We start from the raw sequence: 15,652 nt of genomic DNA, 5'->3' as shown, positions 1-15,652 counted from the left end.
AGTGCAGTGACATGATAACCACCTCCCAGTGTGAGCTGAGGTCACCTCACTGGCTTTTATAACTCAGGAATGTACCATTTCCCCAGACACAGCCATCAGTCCCGTCCCACCCACACTTCAGGGGCAGTGACACCAGCTCAGGTGAGTCACGTCTCTCTCACACCTTGTCACAGGGAGCAATGGAACAGACTCTTCCAGAGAACTAAACTCCCTTCTCTTAGTTCTCCTAATTTTTTTTTTCCCAAATCTCCTCCATTAGAAATGTTTCTCTAGGTCAACACAGTTTATTTATGATCTGTCCTCTTTTTCTGTTTCCCAACATTCTCCTTCAGGTCTTTTCCTTCCATCCTTGATTCATTAAATCTTTTTCCTTGGTCTTCGTGTCCTTCCTATTTCTCTTTTCTCACCTCTCTACACCACCTATTCTATTTTTAAATAACAATTACATTTTTATTCTACTGAATTAATTTCCTGTTTTGCAAGCATCTTACACTCAAGCTTAAAAGGATATAACCACATTCATTCTCCTTTATTTATTTATTTGAAGGTCCTCAGTTCTACCTTCTCTCTGAGGCATTAGTGTGGTATCCATGAACACTCTGGGGTAAGACAGATGGGATTCAAGCTCTGCTCTACCACCTCCCTGCAGTATTACTTGTACAGGTTACCTGGCCTCTCTGAGCTTCTGTTTCTATCCATAAAGTAGGAAAATAGTACTTACCTTATGCTGTTGTTATGAGAACTGAATAAACATGCTCAGACTAATGTCCTTTGCTCAGTAGGCCCCTGAAAGTGTTTGCTATTCTTGTTCTGTGTTCTACAACTTGCACTTCCTGCTGTCTGTCATGCTGTCTGTCATGCTCCAGCCGTTTCCCTTGGTCTGTCCTCATTCCTCAGTGAGCTTGGGTTCTGATGGTTTTAAGTTGCTTTAACCAAAGAGCTATGTTTTAGTTCTGCTTTACTCTCATTTGCCTCCTTTCCCATGGTTAGAACATTGTGGCATTATTAATGCTTTCATTTTTCATTTTTGCATAATTTAAGTCCTTTTTTTCTATATTTGACATGTAGGGTTTTTTAGAACTTATGTCTTTTCTCCCTTCTTTTCCCCACCACTGCCAAGACATGTACACAACCACCCCCACACTCCTCTTTCTTTTCTTTCTTTTCTGTTCACTCATAGATGTACTCCATTCCTTTACTGACTTTTCATTCAGTAATTTGCTTAAAATTTTTCTTGCTATGTATTTCTCTTTTCTGTTCTCTTTTGTACTTACAATTTTATCCTTACATTTCAGTTTTGTCTTCAGTCAAATTCCTTTAGAAATACCTACTTTTTATGGTCCATTACCATTTAATGTTGTACTTTAACACTTTTCACAATTTCCTTTATTTACATATCTTCCTCATCTCTTGCCATACTTTAAAATTACATTCTTACCCTCTATTTCCTTGAATTAACCTTTTCTAATTTATAATTTAGAGTTCCACACTTCCTAATAATGTTGTGTCTTCCTAAGTCATTGTCCCTCTATGTATTTCTTTTCAATTGTATCCAAATCTGTTCCCCTTGTATTTTTCTTTTCATTGCCCTTAACATACCTCTCAGGTCTTTACCTGCCTCTTCCCTCTAGGTGCATCTTGCCATCACTTTCCTTCACTGCTGCTTCTCCACTCTAATTTGCTTTTTCCTTTTCTCACTGTTGCTCTTTAAATATATTTTCCATTTACCTCTACCATATTATTTATTAATTTAACAGCATTTTCTGAGCACTTCTAATGAAATGATGTTAGATTAAAGGTAGAGCTTTCTTTAAAGTAGAAGAAGCAGGTGTATGAATTGACCATTTAAATTTGGTGTTAAGTGCTTTTGTATTTCAGGCATGATGTATTTGGGAAACAATAAATGGTACAAGTTGAGTATTGGGTTTTATTTTAGATATAAGTTTTTTCTGTTCACATTATTTTATTCTTGATACATTATACTATCTAAAGTTTTTCACTTTTTAAACTTCTTTCTTGCTATTTAATATTCCCTTAACTTTACACAAAGAGTTCTAATTTATAAGAAAAAATTTTTAGTGTTGGACCTACAGATTAGTGTTCCACAGTTCCTCAATTTAAAAAATGTAGTCCACACTTCTTCATAGATTATTTGTCCCAAATAAATTAGTAACTTTCATTAATTACAGATGCATTACCAACATGCTAATTACACAATACATTTTTCTGACATTCATCTGAAAGAACAACTAGGTAAGAATATTTGATAAAAATCTTAAAAGAAATAACAATTATGAACATTTGGCTTTCAGATACTTAAGCATTTATTAAAATTCAATAAGAAATCAGTTGTTTAATGGAAAGGAATCAAGTCATCAAGAAAAGACTAGGACAAATATGGTTGAGTTAATAATAACAATTAATTTTACATTAACAAAGATTACTAAAGAAAGGATTTCTTCTGAATAAGGGTAGAAAAACTGACTTTGGATTTTTATAGAATTTGTGTTTAATTGTTAGATCGTTGGGGTTTTCTAGCTCACCCTCATTATTTCTACTGGATTATAAATTTTTATTTATGTATAGATTATCCCTGTCATCTTCATTTTCCAGTCCCATATTTCTTTTCCATATGCACTCAAAATTTTTGTTTAATTGATATGAAATTTTGTGTAATATCTCCATTTTGCTCTGCCGTTTCATTTGTTTTGTGTTTTTATAAGTTCTTAATTTAGAATAATTTTAGATTTTTTAAAAAGTTGCAATGACAGTACAGATGTTCCCATTCACCTTTTATTAATTTTTCTCTAATGTTAACGACATACATTACTATGGTTTATTTATCAAAACTGAGAAGCTAACATTAGTACCATTTGTATTATTCAGAATACCCAATGTCAGTGTGACCTATTACTGCTGATGATAACCTTAATCACTTGGCTAAAGTAGTATTTGCCAATTTTTCACCATAAAGTTGCTATTTTTGCCTCTTTTCATTGAAAGTGAGTCATTAAGTCCAGATCACACTCAAGAGGAAAGAAATCAAGCTCTGTGGACAGTGCCTGTATCTACAAATATTATTTGGAATTCATCTGAAAGGGAGAGTTGTCTTGTTCCCCTATTTATTTGTTTATGCAATCGTTTATTTATATGGTATAGACTCATGGATGTTTATTTTATTCTTTAGGTTACAACCCAGTAAAACATTTTTATTTTCTTGATCATTTGTTCTAGATTTCACCTTTGGTAGCTCTTGCAGGTTGGCTCCTTGTGGCCTTTTGATATAACTCAACCTTTAGTTTTTGAGTCTGTCCTTACTTTATGTCACTACAAGGTACTCCATCCATCAGTTTTTTTTCTAACTCAGTGCTAGATGTGGTCATTTACCAAGGAATCCTGGTTACCTTTATTTAAGAGTGGTATTATAAACTATGACCTGGGAACTAGGTTTCTTGTTGTCACTGTGATGTCACTGGTGTTGTGTCCTTTCCACAAAGGTAGGAAATATATGTATGTTTAATAATACACTTGTTTTTATATTTATATATTACTTACATTTACATGTTACTTCACATATATGTATATTATATATCTATGTATATAGACACACATACTCTTGATTTCATTCTGATGTTTCTGCCTCTAATCCAGAAATCACAATTCATTCTAGCCTTCCCTTGTTGCTTATTTGTAAATGTTTTTCTCTGATAGTAAGAAAGCTAGCTCCAACTACCTAAAGTTAACAAATAAGTTTATATACAATGCTTTTTTGTCTTTAGTCCTACAATTTATAGTTAAAATCACTGTGTAATAAAGTAACTTAGCACATTTTCCGGCAGGCCCTTCAATGAGGTAATATAGCAATGTTCATTTGTCACAGCTGGTATCCCATTCTAGCATCCCTGGACACTGGTTAACTTTTTTTTTTTTTTTTTCATTTTATTTTGAAATAAATTCAAACTTACAGGAACAGTTGCAAAAACAATACAAACCCCATACACGGAACTCCAGCATACCCCGACCCCCGTTCCCTGATACCCCGATCCACCAACTTTAACATCCTGTCACAGCACCATTTCTTTCTTTCCCTCCCTCCCTCCCTAACATCCATCATCTATTGCTCTGTCTTCTGAACATATGAGAGCAAGCTGCACACATCCTTGAACAAACAATATAATTCACATATACAATTCCCGTGGACAAGAACATTCTTTTATGCAATCCCATTAAGCACAGCTAAGAAGTTCAAGCAATTCAACACTGATACAAAGCTTACATTCTATATTTCATTTTTTTTCCTTATGTCCCCACTGTGTCCCTTTGAGCCTTCTCTCCTCCATCCTCAGATCCCATGCAGGATCATCCTTAGCATTTAATTATCATTATCTAGACTATTTTTTTTTCAATTGTGGAAACATATATACAGCCTAAATCTTCCCATTCCAGTCTTTCTTTAGCATTCCATTAGTGGGATTAATCACATTTAGAATGTTGCAATGCCACTCCCTTCCCACCATCCTTTACTAGAAATTTCCCTTCACCCCAAACAGAAACCCTACACTCATTTCTTAACTCCCCATTGCCCCTTCCCCCACTTCTCATAACACATACTCTACTTTTCATCTCTATGGTCATATTCTCTGATACTTTCTGTGTGTTTACCGTGGAGCTTAAATTTAACCTCTTAAATCTACAACAATCTTGTTTTTCTTTGATACCAACTTAACTTCAATAGGACACATAAACTATGTTCCTATACTCCTCCATTCTCCCAACTTTATGTAGTTCTTGTCAAAAATTACATATTTTACATTGAGTCCAAAACCACTGATTCATCATTACAGTTTATGTATTTTAGATCCTGTAGGAAGTAAATACTGGAGTTACAAATCAAAAATACAGTAGTGTTGGTATTTATATTTACCATGTGATCTTTACTGGCAATCTTTATTTCTTCAAGTGGTTTCAGTCAATTGTTCAGTGTCTCTTCCTTTGAGCCTGCACAATTCCCTTTAGCATTTCTTATAGGACTGATCTGCTGGTGATGAAGTCCCTCAGCCTTTGATTATCTGGGAATGTTTTCATCTCCCCCTCATTATTACCCTCCAGGTGTTTGTGAATTTTCTAAGTCTCTGATGGTTATTGACTTCTATTTGTATTCCATTGTGGTCAGAGAATATGCTTTGAATAAATTCAATGTTCTTAAAAAATTTATTGAGGCTTGTTTTATGTCTCAGCATATGGTCTATTCTGGAGGAAGATCTGTGATCACTTGAGAATAATGTGTGTCCTGGTAATTTCAGATGTAATGTTCTATATATGTCTGTTAAATTTCTCTATATCTCTCCCTCCTTTCTTTGTTTCTCTGTCGGTAGGGTTCCCTTTAGTATCTGAAGTAGGGCAGGTCTTTTATTAGCAAAATCTTTCAGCATTTGTTTATCTGTGAAAAATTTAAGCTCTCCCTCAAATTTGAAGGAGAGTTTTGCAGGATAAAGTATTCTTGGTTGGAAATTTATCTTTCTCAGAATTTTAAATATGTCATGCCACTGCCTTCTCACCTCCTTGGTGGCTGCTGAGTAGTCACTACTTAGTCTTATGTTGTTTCCTTTGTATTTGGTGAATTGATTTCTCTTGTTGCTTTCAGAACTTGTTCCTTCTCTTCTGTATTTGACAGTCTGATCAGAATATGTCTTGGAGTGGGTTTATTTGGATTTATTCTATTTGGAGTTTGCTGGGCATTTATGCTTTGTGTATTTATATTGTGTAGAAGGTTTGGGAAGTTTTCCCCAACAATTTCTTTGAATATTCTTTCTAGATCTTTACCCATCTCTTCCCCTTCTGGGACACAAATAAGTCTTAAATTTGGACATTTTATTTTATCTATCATATCCCTGAGATCCATTTCAATTTTTTTGATTTATTTCCCCATTCTTTCTTTTATTCTTTCATTTTCCATTCTGTGGTCCTTGAGGTCACTGAGTCACTCTTCAGCTTCCTCTAATCTTGTATTACGAGTATCCAGAGTCTTTTTAATTTGGCCAACAGTTTCTTTTATTTCCATAAGATCTTCTATTTTTTTATTTACTCTTGCAATTTCTTCTTTATGCCCTTCCAGGGTCTTCTTTATGTCCTTTATATCCTGTGCCATGCTGTTCTTCGTGTCCTTTATATCCTGTGCCATGCTCTTGTTGTATGTCTTTAGTTCTTTGATTAATTGTTCCAAGTACTGTGTCTCTTCTGACCTTCTGATTTGGGTGTTTGGGTTTAGGTTCTCCGTATCATCTGGTTTTAGCATATGCTTTAAGATTTCCTGTTGTTTTTGGCCTCTTGGCATTTGCTTTACTTGATAGGGTTCTTTCAGGATATTAAAAATACTGATCTCTAATTTGTCAGATCTACAGCTTGGTGGCGTGCACTTTCTCTAACTAACCAGCAGATGGCATCCGTGAGTCACCTATTCCCCTCAAGTCAGTTCTCTCCAACTTTGACTTTGTGGTGTGTGGGGATCTGATTCTTGTGGGGTTCAATTGGTGCACCAAATTTGGGTGTGTTGTTGGTACTGTCTGCCCTGAATGTGGGGCATGTGTCTGGGTGGTTAGGGAGGCAGGGCAGCTTTAATAATCAAACCTCCCAGGTGTTCCCAGAGATCTAAAGCTGTTGCAAGAGTCTAAGCCTTCATTTCAGTCTTGCCACAGATTGTGTCTGCTGCTGACCCACAAGTCCTTGGTATTGGTGTAGGGTCCCTGGGATTTCCGAGTGGGCCCCCCTTCTCAGCTGCATTCTTCCAGGACGTCTGCTGAGGGAAGGTTGTGCCTCATCACAAGTGCACACTGGCCCTCCAGGGAAGCCCTGGGCCACTGGGCCGTGCAGGGGCATTCCCAGCCTGCTGTAATGATGGTTGAATGGGGCGTGTTAATTTCCCCCTTTTTGCACAGCGCTGCCTTCCCAGCTCTGGGACAATTACCTATGGGTGCACTAAAGGCCACTGTCTGCAGCCGATATTGTGGCGCATGCGCGGTGCTGTAGGAAACACTCCCCATCACACTATGACCCTTGGCACAGCTCTGGGCTATAGCTCCGGCCCTGGGCAGGGGGTCCCCAGCCTGCCGGGGAGATGGCTGCAAGGGGCATGTTTTCTTTCTCCTTTTGGCTCCCCTCTGCCCCGCTGGCCCCGAGACAATCATCAGCAGGCTATCCTCCACGCCAGACACCGAGACGTTGGCACAGCCTCCTCCTGCCGTGCTTCACTTCCTGGTTCTCACCATTGTAACTGCAGCCACTCCCGGGGTTTTTTTTTTTTAAAGAACTAGTCCATCTCCAAATGCCAACCCATGGTTTCCCCACACTGCAGTGCAGCAGCCATACTTTCAGCCAGCTCACTCACTTGTTTCAGTACGCAGATTCCTGGTTTCACCAAATGCACGGTCCCTGTGGATTTAGCAGACCTTGTCCGGCTGGTACATTGCTGGAACTGGTATTCTGGGTCACTTTCTGGCTTTTATCTAGTATTTTTCACGGAGGTGTTTTTTTGCCCTGTCTCACCTAGCCACCATCTTAGGTTCTCCTTGTGGTTAACTTTTCAAATTTTGCATCCATAGAGTAATGTGTCCACCAACCCCAGTACCATACAGAACAGTTCCGTTATCCTAAAAATTCCTTTTGTAGTCAGAAATTCACTCCTCCCTCAAACCCTCACTACCACTGTTCTTTTTTCTTCCCATATTGTGACCTTTCTAGAATGTCATATAAATGAATACATTTTATTTGTTTGGGGACCCCCAAAACAAATAAAACCTAACTCATGTTGTTAGGTGAATGGATAGCTTATTCCTTTTTATTACTGAGGACTGTTCCATTATATGTTTTGGATTTAAGTCACTATAGTAGTTGTGTAGTGATATTTCATAGTGGTTTTACTTTTCTTTACTCTAATGACAAATGATGTTGAACAACTTTCCATATGCTAATTTGCCATCTGTGTATCTTCTCTGGAGAACTGGCTAATCAGATTTCTCCCAGTATTTTACTCTGGTCTATTTATTATTTTATTCTTCTAACAGTGTCTTTCACAGAGAAATGTTGTAATGTTAATGAAACCAAATTGACCATTTTTAAAATCAAGTTGTATGTCATATTTATAAACTCATTTGAAACCCAATGTCATACCAATTTTCTCCTATATTTTCTACTATAGCTTTATAATTTTATATTTAATTTTAGGTCTATATTCTATTTTGAGTTAACTTTTGTGTAAGGTATGAAGAAGGCATTCACCCGTTATGCATTAGTTCCCCATTCCCTCTGTTGCCCATCCATGGAACCTGCAGTCTACCCTCTGTCTATTTTTTTTTCTAGTTACCATGGTGCTTTTATTTAATATCCTAAATCTGTAGCAGTCTCATTTGCTTTGATACGAACTTAACTGCAATAGTATACAAAACTATCTTCCTAAACTCCTGTCCCCCCACCTTTATGGACTTCTTGTCACAAATTACATGTTTATACATTCTGAGCCCAAAACTACTGATTTATTACTACATTTTATGCATTTGCTTTTCAGATCCTGTAAGAAATAAAAACTGGAGTTATAAACCCAAAATATAATAGAACTGTAATTTACAGTTACCCATGTTGTTTCCCTTACTGGACATCTCTTTTTTTTCATGTGGCTTCATCTATCATCTATTGTCCTTTCCTTCTAACCTGCACACTGTCTTCAGCATCCTTTGCAGGGCTAGTCTAGAGGTCATGAACTCCCTCAGATTTTGTTTGTCTGGGAATGTCTTAATCTCTCCCTTATTTTTGAAAGACAGTTTTGCCAGATAAAGAATTCTTGTTTGGCAATTTTTGGCTGTCAGCACTTTTCAAATAATTCATCCCACTACCTTCTTGACTCCATGGTTTCTGATGAGAAATCAGCACTTAATGTTATTGAGGCTTTCTTGTACTTGACACATTGTTTCTCTCTTGTGGATTTCAGAATTCTCTCTTTATCTTTGGTATTTGACAGTTTGACTACAATATTTTGATGTGGGGATCTATTTGTATTTATCCTGTATGGGGTTCATTGAGCATTTTGGATGAGTATATTCATGACTTTCGTTAATTATGGGAAGTTTTCAGCCGCATTTTCTTACATATTCTCTCTGCTCCTTTTTAAATTCTTCTAGGAGATGGTTTCCCATAAATTCCTCAGGCTGTGTTCACTTTCTTCATACTGTTTGATGTTTGAATATTTAATTAGCCTCACATTTCTGGAATGAACCCCCTTTGATAATTATGTATTATCCTTGTTATATTTTGCTGGCTGCATTCTGATTGCTTTGTTGAGGAGTTTTTACATCTATGTTCATGAAAGATGTCGGTTTAGATTTCTTTTTAAAAAATATTGGCCTGTCTAATTTGGTGGATTAGAGAAGTCATGGTATCATAAAATAAGTTCGGAAGTGTTCGCTACTCTTCTACCTGGAAAATATCGTATAGACTCTGTTCTATTTTGCTAATGCTGCCAGAATGCAAAACACCAGAGATTGATTGGCTTTTATAAAAGGGGGTTTATTTGGTTTATTTCCAGTGGTGTCCGGAAAACCTCTGTTAGCTGGGAAGGCACGTGGCTGGCATCTGCTCCAAAGTTCTGGTTTCAAAATGGCTTTCTCCCAGGACGTTCCTCTCTAGGCTGCAGTTCCTCAAAAATGTCACTCTTAGTTGCACTTGAGGTATTTGTCCTCTCTTAGCTTCTCCGGAGCAAGAGTCTGCTTTCAATGGTCATCTTCAAACTGTCTCTCATCTGCAGCTCCTGTGCTTTCTTCAAAGTGTCCCTCTAGGCTGTAGCTCCTCTTCAAAAGTTCACTCTCAGCTACACTGAGTTCCTTCTGTTTGTCAGCCCATTTATACAGCTCCACTGATCAAGGCCCACCCTGAATGTGTGGGGCCACGCCTCCATGGAAATATTTCATCAGTTATCACCTACAGTTGGGTGGGGCACATTTCCATGCAAACAACCTAATCCAAACATTCCAACTTAATCTGCACTAATATGTCTGCCCCATAAGATTGCATCAAAGAATATGGCTTTTTCTGAGTGACATAATACATTCAAACCAGCACAGACTCCATACTATTTCTTCCTCAAATATTTGGTACTATACAACCAGGAAGTTAGTGAAATAATATGGGCATCAAGTTTTCTTCTTTGGAAGGTTTTTAACTACAATTTAAATTACTTTTATAGACATAGGAGTACTCAGGTTTTCTATTTTTCTGAGTATTGGTGGTATATGTCTCTCAAAGAATGGGTTTGTTTCATCTAAGTTATCAGACGTATGGGATTATGTTATTTGTAGTATTCCATTATTATTCTTTTAATATTTGTGTGATGAGTGGCAATACCTTCTTTTGTTACTGATATTAGTAGTTTGTGTATTCATTCTTCTTTTCTTGATAAGCTTAGCTAGAAGTTTCTAAATTTATTAATATTTTCAAATGGCCAGTTTTTATTTCACTGTTTTTCTCTATTTCATTATCAGTAATTACTGTGTTCTATCTTTTTTCGTCATTAGTGTTAGTAGAGCATTTTTAGTTTTACACATCTTCTCAAAGAAACAGCTTTTGGATTCAATGACTTTCTCTAATTTCCTCCTGTTTTTTATTTCATGATTTATGTTCTAATCTTTATTATTTCTTCCTTTTTCTTGTTTCATGTCAAATTTACTAGTTTGTTCAGGTGGATGCTTAGGTTATTGGCTTTCATATTTTGTTTCTCAGCTGCTGAAAAAATACCATATAAGGACTTGACTTAAATAATGGCAATTTATTAGCTGATGGCTTTGAAGCTAGGAGAAGTCCAAAATCAAGGCGTCAGCAAAATAATGCTTTTTCTTGGGACACAGTGGTGTTCTGGTCTGACTGTCAGCAATCACTGGTACTTAGCTTTTCTGTTACATGTCATACACTTGGCATTGTCTCTTTGTCCTCTGGGTTCAGCCAGCTGTTAATTTCATCCCCTGTGGCTTTCTCTCTCCTTTCCATTTCCTTTGCATATAAGGACTTCTGCCATCTTGGATGAATGCACGTCTTCATCCAGTTTGGGCACACCTTAACTAATAAAGGCTTCTAAATGTCCTATTTACAAATGATACATATTCACAGGATCAGAGTTTGGGAACCGAGTGTGACTTTTGTGGGAGCATAATTTAATCCTTAACAACTTTATTGCTTTGTTCTTTTCTAAAATATGAATTTCATGCTAAAAATTCCCCCTCTAAGACTAGTTTAGCTGTTATAATCTCACTTTCATGTAATTCAACAGATTTTTACATTTATTGAGAATTCCTCTGTGATCCATGGATTTATTTAGCAGTGGACAGTGTAATTGTCAAATATTAAGGCAAATTTAAAGATATCTTTGTATACTTTGTGAACATGTATACTTTCAGTCTTGCCTGTGCCTCTACAACTGAGTTGATATTGGGAGCGAAAGTACAATATATGCAATCTGTACTACACACAGCATAAGAAAATAAATTTCAGATGTGTATGGATAAATGTATCTGAATAAACCACACTAGTTTCTATTTCTCAATTTTTTTTATTATGGAGATCTTTTTACCTTAACATTACTGGAAGAAATGTGAAATGACAGAATAAATCATTTTGGCTACATCAAATTAGGTTCTTTAAAAATTTGAAAATATTTATGTTCATATTCATATGGCTTATATTAAGAAAAATCATACATGAAAAAGTAGGCAAAAATGAAAAAATAAAACACTTAAAAGAAAAATAGTAATAATAAAATTTGATAAGCCCTTTAGGAAAAGTCAGTATGTTCTCATTATCTGTTCTTGTTTATTGTTTGTTTGGATTCTTTTTGGGCATTGTATGGATAGTTAATAAGATAGAAAAACTAAAGTAAAAAGTATTTTAAAAGTTCTACCTTACTCAGAATTAGATGCATGCAGTGTCCGACAGCAAAAGCTATATCCCCCCAAAAGGGACAAAAGTTTAAGCAGTGATCATATTCAATGCTGATGAGATTCTTGGCAGTTTGGACTGTGAAATATTTAATATAGGAGACTTATTTTGGTACTTTTTTGGAAAAAATTGGTGATTGTTATAAACAGATGGTAAAGTTTTATACAGGCTAATCAGAGCAGCATAGATTTTATGGAAAATTAGGAAATGACATTGAGAAAACAAAAGCTGCTGTAAATGTCACAACACCGGCACAGGAAATATTTTTGATTTTGAAATTATGTTTACAACAAGCTTCTACTTTAGAAAATACTTTAGTTATAATGCCAACTGGAAATGTTTGATATAAAATTTCATATACAGTATAATTCTTCTATATAAAGAGGCATACTTGAAAAAATATTTGCCATATTCTTAACATGGCATGTTCTTATGCTCATTCTATGTGATTGACATATGAGCATTTTTTACTTTTTCCTTTATAATAATTTTTCCACATTCCCTGCAATAAAAAGTTATTACATTTGTAAAATCTCTACTGTAGCATTTCATTAAAAGGCTCTTAAAAGCATTATATGCAAGCACTGAGCATAATTTTGTCTTTCACTACAGCCAGCTTTTTTTTTTTTTTGAGGAAATAGAAAACTGTGAAATCAATTATTTCTAAATGTTAGTAAAAATGTCTAATAGTAACCACTTCACTACTGGAATAAAACCATACCTATGTATGCTGCACATTATTTCAGAATATTTGGATATTTGTCTCTGCATCTGGTAAAACTGTCAACCTTAGAATGTGTTGTTGTTGTCATTGCTCCTATACTTAAATAGATTGTGACAAATTCTCTATGTAATTTTATGTTTATGGGTTTATGGATTTTGCTTTAGTGCTAAGACAGTCACCAGGAAATGCTTCCAAAAGATATGGTCTTCAGAATTTTCTTCCTGTGTCAAACTGGCATTGGGATTCTGGGGAACTCCCTGGTGCTCTCGGTGAGCTCCTACATCTCTTTCACCCAACCTTCTCAGAGGAAAATCACAGATAAGATTCTCACACAATTGACTTTGGCTAACCTGGTTACTATAATTGCTTGGGGAACCCCTGAAACTGTGTTCTTATTTGGAATTAAACATTTTCTGAATGATGTTTGGTGTAAGACCATGATGTACATTTACTTTGTCAACCGGGGGCTATTTGTGCAACCTGTCTCCTGAGTGTAATCCAAGCCATTATCATCAGTCCCAACAACTGCAGATGGCTGTGGCTCAAACTCAGAGTGACCAATTTCATTTATCCTTCCTTTTCCTTCTTCTGGGCCCTCAACATTTTAATCAGTATTCATGTCATTACTAAGAGTACAGCAACAAAAAATTACACTTCAGGCAAATATGTATTTTTATGAAATATTGTACCTCACCAGGCATAAATGTTACTTTTATAAGTTGCATACTTATTCGGGATATCTTTTTTTTCTTCTTCATGTTGTTGTCCAGTGTCTACATAGTTATTCTCTTGTGCAGGCACCAGAAAAAATTATAGGGAATGCTCAAGAGCAAGCATATCCAGAAATGATCTCCAGAAACAAGAGCCATACAAGCTATCCTTTGCCAGGTGACGTGTTTTGTTTTCTTTTATTTGGTCAGTTCTTTCCTTACTGTCCACATAGCTTTTGCAAATCAGAAAGACAGTAATCTACAGGGCATCAGTGTGCTTTTTTTCACTGTTTTACCCTGCTCTATGCCCTTTCTTGTCAATTAACAGTGATAGCAGAATTTCCAAAGCTCTCCATGGTCATCTTAGAAGAGAAATAAATCCTCAGCAGTTAATTGATGATGTTGCTCCCATTCGTTCTGTTGCAGACAGGATTCCAAGAGGAGATTCCCATTAGAAGATACGATCATTCTCAAAGAATTTTAGTAAACACAGCCACTCTCCAGTGTCTCACTTATTCCAGTGCAGCTATGTTTATTTGAGAATAACTGAAAATAATTTGCACAGAAGCAATGTTAAATTTTTGAAGGCACATGGTGAATATTATCTAGGAAGTATTCTTTAGAGATGCAAAATAAGGAAACAAATGTGCTTTTACTTCTCATAATTAACTATATCTATAGACCAACTGATAGTTTGTATCTTGGGTTTTCCATTTTAGAGGATCAAGACTCTGTTCCTTAATCTTAGAACGAGGAGATACATAAATTAGGAAATGAAAACATTTACCCCATTCTCATTATTATCCTAAGAAATGTAAATAAATGCTATTAGAACTCAACCACATCCACTTATTTCCATATTATTTGTGGCTTTTTTCATGCTTCACATGCAGTGTTGAGTTGTTGAGACACCGACCAAATGAACCTCAGGAACCTAAGCACAGAATTGCTATATAATCCAGCAATGCTGTTACTAGGTATATACTCGGAGGAACTGAAGGCTGAGACACAAATGGACATTTGTACACCGATGTTTATAGTGGCATTATTCATGATTGGCAAGAAGGAAACAGCCCAAATGTCCATCAACGGATGAGTGGATAAACAAACTGTGGTATATACATTCCATGGAAAATTACACAGCTGTTAAGACAGAATAAAGTCATGATGCATGGAACTACGTGGATGAACCTTGAGGACATTATGTTGAGTGAAATCAGGCAGAAACAAAAGGACAAATACTGTCTCATTAATATGAACTAACCATAATGAGCAAACTCTGAGAGTTCAAGTTAAGAACATAGGTAATCAAGAGGTAGAGAGAAGGTAAAGATTGGGCATTTGATGCTGAAGGAGTACAGAATGTTCAACAGGATTAATTGTAAAGATCCAGAAATGGATAGCACAATACTGTGTGATGGTAGCACAATATTGTAAGTATAATGAACAAAGCTGCGTGTGAGTATGGTTGAAAGATGAAGGCTAGGGGCATGTATGACACCAGAAGGAAAGGTAGAGGATAAAAACTGGGACTGTAAACTTAGCAAAAACTAGAGTGGACAATGATGGTGATTAAATGTAGAAATATAAGAAAGTTTTTACATGAGGGAGAACAAGTGAATGTCAACATTGCAAGGTGTTGAAAATGGGATGGTATATGGGAAAAAATACAATCAATGCAAACCTATAATTAAAAGTAGCATTGTAGTATTCTTCCCTTAATTGTAACAAAGGCAATACACCAAAGCTAAGTGTCAACAGAGGGGGATATAAGGGAGGGGTATGGGATTGTGGTTGTTTCTCTTTTTTATTTAATTTTTTATTAATTTATTTTTTCTCTTATTTTCTTGTGGCAGAAATGGAAATGTTCTCCTGTCGATTGTGGTGGTGATTATACTGGGAGCTATTGATTGTTTACTTAGGATGGATAGTATGGTACATGAATATTTAAAAAATAAACAGAAAGATACAAGTGCCCGAGAAGATGTGGAGAGAGAGATGTACCTGTTCACTGCTGGTAAGGAAGAATAGTGCAGCCCCTCTGGAGGGCAGTGTGGTGGTTCCACAGAAGGTTAAGTAAAGGGTTGTCACATGATCCTGCAACCCCGTTATTTGGTATATACTTGGAAGAACTGAAAGCACAGACACAAATAGGCATTTGCACACTGGTGTTTATGGCAGCAGTATTCACGATGTAAAATGGATGGAGGTGGCCTAATGGTACATCTGCAGGTGAAGAGAAGGG

At 36.2% G+C, this 15,652-nt stretch overlaps 1 long non-coding RNA gene across 1 annotated transcript in view; it reads left to right on the top strand.

Moving 5' to 3' along the window:
• Nucleotides 1-13,583, top strand: part of LOC119545435 — a 36,325-nt gene extending 22,742 nt beyond the window's left edge. Inside the window, exons 2-3 of the long non-coding RNA XR_005219077.1 lie at nucleotides 12,862-12,966; nucleotides 13,468-13,583. This is a non-coding gene — a long non-coding RNA (uncharacterized LOC119545435). The remainder of the gene's footprint in view (nucleotides 1-12,861; nucleotides 12,967-13,467) is intronic.
• The last annotated feature ends 2,069 nt before the right edge of the window (nucleotides 13,584-15,652 follow it).

This window comes from Choloepus didactylus, chromosome 10 (genome assembly GCF_015220235.1).
Source record: "Choloepus didactylus isolate mChoDid1 chromosome 10, mChoDid1.pri, whole genome shotgun sequence".
Classification (NCBI taxonomy): domain Eukaryota; kingdom Metazoa; phylum Chordata; class Mammalia; order Pilosa; family Megalonychidae; genus Choloepus; species Choloepus didactylus.
The sequence above is the reverse complement of the archived record's forward strand: the minus strand, read 5'-3'. Positions and strand labels throughout refer to the sequence as shown.